Source organism: Acinonyx jubatus, chromosome D1 (assembly GCF_027475565.1).
Source record: "Acinonyx jubatus isolate Ajub_Pintada_27869175 chromosome D1, VMU_Ajub_asm_v1.0, whole genome shotgun sequence".
Lineage (NCBI taxonomy): Eukaryota > Metazoa > Chordata > Mammalia > Carnivora > Felidae > Acinonyx > Acinonyx jubatus.
In genome coordinates, this window is record NC_069390.1 from 6,140,920 (window position 1) to 6,146,919 (window position 6,000).

At 40.9% G+C, this 6,000-nt stretch overlaps 1 pseudogene; it reads right to left on the reverse strand.

Moving 5' to 3' along the window:
- Positions 1–3,675: 3,675 nt before the first annotated feature.
- On the reverse strand, positions 3,676–3,776 carry LOC113595533 (uncharacterized; annotated as a pseudogene).
- Between the last annotated feature and the right edge of the window lie 2,224 nt (positions 3,777–6,000).

The following is a 6,000-nucleotide window of genomic DNA, read 5'->3' on the forward strand; positions in this document are numbered from 1 at the left end:
GAAGAGATCAGGGAGGAGAGGGAGACTGAGAGAGACCTCTGACACAGGAGGAAGAGCAAAGGAATATGTCCTAGAAGGTCAAGTGCAAAAAAGATTTCCACAAGGAGAGAGTAGTCTGTCAGGTCAATTTTGAAATAAGAATAGTTGAGGTCAATAGATGAGAACTAAGAATTTAAGACTTGGATGTCATGGATGACTTTTTCCATGGATGGCCAAGCTGAGAGACAGGTTGGGATGGGTTTAGGAGGGAATTGAAGTGGAGAAATTGGAGATAAGGAGTATCAACAGGCTTTTTTTTCTGCAAAAAGGAACAAAAGTATGAGTGGTAGTTGCCAAGGGAAGTAAGATCAAGATAATGTTTATATGCTTTTAAGAGGGGAGGAATTAACTACATGCCTGTATACTGATAGAAAAGATCCGGTAGGGAGCAAACATCGCTAGAGGAGAGAGGAGGGACTTGCTAGAGCCGAGTCCTTGAGGAGATGAGAGCAGATAGAAAGTGGAGGACAAGTAGGGGATTGGCTTTGGACAGGAGCTTGGCTGGTTCAGAGAACAAGCAGAGCAGGGGCTGGAGGGGGGGGTATATGTGGCAATGATGGGTGGAAATTCCGACTGCTTCCATTTTGCCAAGGAAGTGGGAAACAGACTCATTAGCTGAGATGAGGATGGGGGAGGAGGTGATAGAGGTTTGGCATGTGGCCTCTTCCTCCATCTTCAAAGCTAGCAGGAGAGCATCTCCATCAGTCTCTCTGACCCACACTACTGCCTCCCTGTATCATTTATAAGGACCTTTGTGATTACATTAGGTCTGCCCAGAAAATCCAGTATAGTCTCCCCATCTAAAAATCCTATGTTTAATCACAGCTGCAAAATCCCTTTTGCCATCTAAGGTAACATATTCACAGGCTCTGGGGATTAGGATGTAGATAACTTGTGGGGAGGCATGGTTTTGCCTACCACACCTGGTAAATAATTCAGAGCATCACACTCATATTGCGTATGTTGTGTTTAAAATTTAAAAAGGTCCATCAAGGCTTATACCTCTTTATTTCTGGTGGGGGATTTTGAGTTCCAGCAATTTGAGCAACTGATGTCGATATGTTTTATTATTAGTGATTCAAACCTGACTGCTTAGGTAAAACAGTGTCTGTTGGGTTTCTCCACTGTATGTTCCTTTTTTTTTTTTTTGTAATTAATAAATAAATATATTTTTGAAAAAATAAAAAACAAATAAATATCTTGTGGGAAGGAGCTGCTTTTGACTGGACTGGAGAGCTTAAAGAAAATGAAAAGTTCATTGGGGCACCTGGGTGGCTCAGTTAAGTGTCTGACTTTGGCTCAGGTCATGATCTCATGGTTTGTGAGTTTGAGCCCCCCATCGGGTTCTGTGCTGACAGCTTGGAGCCTGGAGCCTGCTTCAGATTCTGTGTCTCTCTCTCCTCTCTCTCTCAAAAATAAATAAACTTAAAAACAACTGAAAAAAGAAAAAGAAAATGAAAAGTTCAAGGCATTAAATTCTTGGCTGAAACCACAAAGCACCAAGTAGTTCTCATGCATAGCTTAAAAGAATTTTTTACCCCACTAGCTACAGGGTTAGTGCAGCTGAAGATAGGGTCATAACAAATAAATTGAATTCATACTATATCCGGATCTTTTGTGTGAAATTTAGAGCATGGATTGGGAAAGTTTGGGAACCCCAAGAATTCAAATGACAATATTTTAAAGAAGTCAGAGAATGCCAAGTATCCTGAACCTCCATATCCCATGCCCACTGAAGTGTGTGTTACCCTTACAAGGGAATGCTTGCTCTCTTCATGTCTGATCCCGACCTTTGCTCACTGACTCCAGACCTAATCTAGAACCCTGTTCCAAGATGCCTCAGAGGAACAAGGGCAAAGTCTGATGCAGAAGAAAACCTCAAGCCCACGCTTTTTGGTTACCCAGTGGTACATATTATATAAGCAAGGCAAAATAAATGCTTAAGTCTTTTTTTAAGTTTATTTATTTATTTTGAGAGAGAGAAAGCACAAGCGAGGGAGGGGCAGAAAAAGAGGGAGAGAGAATCCTAAGCAGGCTCTACACTGTCAGTACAGAGCCCGATGCAGGGCTTGAACTCATGAACCATGAGATCATGACCTGAGCTGAAATGAGAGTCGGACGTTTAACTGATCCAGCCACCCAGGTGCCCCAATGCTTAAATCTTTTATTTACCAGTTTTTAGGATAAAGAATTGGCATCTTATCATCTTGCAAATGTGGCCAGCTATTTTTTTTTTTTTTGAGAGAGAGAGCGCACGCGTGTGCACGAGCACGGGGAAGGACAGAGAGAGAAGGAGAGAGAGAACTCCAAGCAGGCTCCACTGTCAGCCCAGAGCCCTACTTGGGGCTCCAGCTGTGAGACATGACCTGAGCCAAAATCAAGAGTCAGTCACTTAACCGACTGAGCCACCCAGGCACCCCTGGCCACTTATTTTTTAAATGTTATTATGATCTCATGGTTCTAAACACATTCGATGGGCTTTAATCCATTGCAAATGTTATTCTTTATTTTCTCTTTCTTTCTTTCTTTCTTTCTTTCGTGAACTCTACCCCCAATGTGGGACTTGAACTCCACAGCATGCTCTACCAACTGAGCCAGCCAAGGCCTCACAGTTGTTATTCTTATTAAAACTCAGTTGCCCCAGGGGCACCTGGGTGGCTCAGTTGGTTGACATCTGACTCTTGATCTCAGCTCAGATCTTCATCTCAGGGTCATGAGTTCATGCCTCCTTTGGGCACCATGCTGGGTGTGGAGCCTACTAAAAAACAAAAACAAAACCAAAAAAACTCAACTACTCCATCTTTGGCCTCTTCACAGAGTGGCATCTGAGACCTTTTGAGCATGACCCTAACAGTCTTTGATAATAGCTTTTTGCTATCTGGTGTGACAAGATATCCCTGGCTCCAGGCATTTCTGGATCAAAGATTATGTACCTTTTACATTTGAATTTTGATGAAGTCCAATTTATCATTGTTTTCTTTTGTAGATCGTGTTTTTGGTGTCATACTTAAGAAAATTGTCCCAATCTAAAACTAATGTCACATATGTCAGTTATACTTCAGTAGTAATTTGCAAAAAGATAATCATCCCTAAGATCAAAATTATGTCCTGTTTTCTTTTTAGAATTTTCATAGTTTAAGCACTTAAGCTAGCTGTTCTATGTTCCACATGTCTGCAGTCTAGATAACATTTTGTATCAGAAACATACACAGGGTTTTAATTACAGTATAAAAATATTATTTTTATGATTTAAAAAAATGAAATGTTATCGGGGCTTCTGCATGGCTCAGTTGGTTAGGTGTCTGACTTTGGCTCAGGTCACGATTTCATGGTTCGTGAGTTCGAGCCCCGTGTCGGGCTCTGTGCTGACAGCTCAGAGCCTGGAGTCTGTTTCAGATTCTGTGTCTCCCTCTCCCTCTCTCTCTCTCTCTCAAAAATAAATAAACATTAAAAAATGTTTTTTTGAAAGAAAATGTTCTTGATTTGATTTTTGTTTAGTTTTTTTAATTCATGCATTCATTTTTTTAGTGATCTCTATATGCAACATGGGGCTCAAACTCACAAGCCTGAGATCGAGAGTGGCATGCTTTTTTGATTGAGCCGTCCAGGCGCCCCCGATATTATTTATTTATTTATTTAAATATGGAACGCTTCACGAATTTGCATGCCATCCAGGAGCTATGCTAATCTTCTCTGTATCATTACAATTTTAGTATATGTGCTGCCGAAGTGAGCACTTTATTTATTTTTAATTACACAAATGACACAGGAGAATAAACTGTACAAAAACAGCAAAAGTAGAGAGTAGAAAGGGAAAGTCACCCTTGCATCCATTGTTATTCATTCATTCAAGAAATCTGGGTTAGCTCCCCATTCACGTATTACTTCCATAATTCAAGATTCATTAGTCTACATACAAAAACGCTCTATTCAGCATGCTGTGGACATATTATGGCAATAACTTTACCATCTTCCCATAGCTGCATTCTCTTTTTCCAAAGGCAATAAAATGAAAATCTTTGTATCAAGACATAGACTTTGTACATGTAGAAGGTAACTCAGAGAATGCAGATTCTGGAGACAGAAGAACCGTATCTTGTTGCTCTCCAAGACTAAAATGAGAAGGCTTTCTACTGGTGCTGATGTCTTTCAGATGTGTTAAAAAGAAAACTGAAGTTGTAAGACAAGTCAGGGGCTTCCTCCTTAATGTCTGCGCTTCCTAAAGATGTTGTAAGGGTTTGGTTGTGTGTTTTTAAATCTGATTTCAAATGGTCATTGATGTGAAATGTTGGGATTTGGGACTGAACGGTCAGGAAAGAATTCTTGAGATGTCTTCGGTGCAAAAAGGTGGTTTTATTAAAGCATGGGGACGGGACCTGTGGGCACAAAGAGCTGCACTGGGGTTGTGAGGAGCGACTGATTATATACTTTCAAGTTGGGAGGGGGTTAGGGTTAGCAGAAGTCTCTAAGGAATTTGGAAGCAAGGTTTCCAGGACCTTGAGGGGCTAGCTGTTGTTAGGAAAAGGTCATTTATTACTGTCTAATAAAACCTTGGTCATGAGACCCTTCAGATGTGGATCAGTGGGCCATATGCTTGGAGGATGATTGCCAACATATATCTTGGGGGGTAGACATAAAGGTAGTTTCTGAAGGAACTTTTACATATTAACGGAGACTTAGAGGATCATGGAGGGCTGGCTAATGTTAAGCCAAGATTGCCTTTTGCCCTTGGCAAAGTATTAACATGGAGGCAGCTGAGTTCCTAGAGGAAGTTCACTCTGCCTGTCTCAATGACTTGTCAATGTGCTGTAAGTTAAAGGGAAGTTTAATTTTTTCCGTATGTATTTTGCCTTTGTCCTCCACATTAGTCATCATGGTCTAGCTCCTTCTTCACTCTTCCCAGTTAAGTGAATGCGGACATACAAGAAAGACATATATGCTGTCTTTGGCATAAAATCTAGAACAGAGACGCTAATGTCTCCCAGTGAATCATCAACCTTGATTTCATCTGAAGGGCGTTGGGGTGTTTTTCATCTGCTTTAGCTGAAAAATCATCTTGGCATGATCTCTACCTGTAAGCAGGTCCCGCCAACCACCCATTGTGTTCTTACTGTAATTGTGGTGTCCTTTGCAAATTCCCACAGTTTTATCTCCGTAGGCAAAATAGATCACTGTCCTTTCAACAGATTTTAAGTCATCAAATACTGAAACATTTTGCATTGAAAGAGCAGTGCTTCAAAAGGTAACTTTAAAATGTAACTTTATTTCTTCTACCGTCTCTGAGGTCTAGAGTTGTAAAACCAAGGAGCAGCCTACTTGAGGGTTCTATTCCACTGGTGGGTCTTCCCTCTTTGGCTGCAGGATCTGACTGGTACTACCCAGCCCTGCCATCTACTATCTCCATTGTTTTATTAGCCCATCTTGCTGGAAGTCCTGTCCTTACCAATAGAGGGCGCTGAAAAGTCACTAAAGGAAGAAAGGGTTCTCCAGGTTCTGGTGCGCCCCCCCTGCCCTTTCTCTAGTGCTGAGCTTTTGTTTTGTTTTGTTTTGTTTTTTGGTTTTTGGGGGTTTTGTTTTTTGTTTTTTTGGTTTTTTTTTTACCAGCGTAGATAACACACAGCATTATATTAGCTTCAGGTGTACAATATAGTGATTCAACAGTTCCATATATTAATGCTCATCAAGAGAAATGTACTCTTAATCCTCTTCACCTATTTCACCCATTCCCCTCCCCACCCCACTCCCCCTCTGGTAACCACCAGTTTGTTCTCCATAGATAAGAGTCTGTTTTTTGGGTTTGTCTCTTTTTTTTCTTTGTTCGTTTATTTCATTTCTTAAATTACACGTATGAGTGACATCGTATAGTATGGCTGACTGGCTTATTTCACTTAGCATTAGACTCTCTAGACCCATCCAAGTTGTTGCAAATGCCAAGATTTCATTCTTTTTTATGGCCGAATA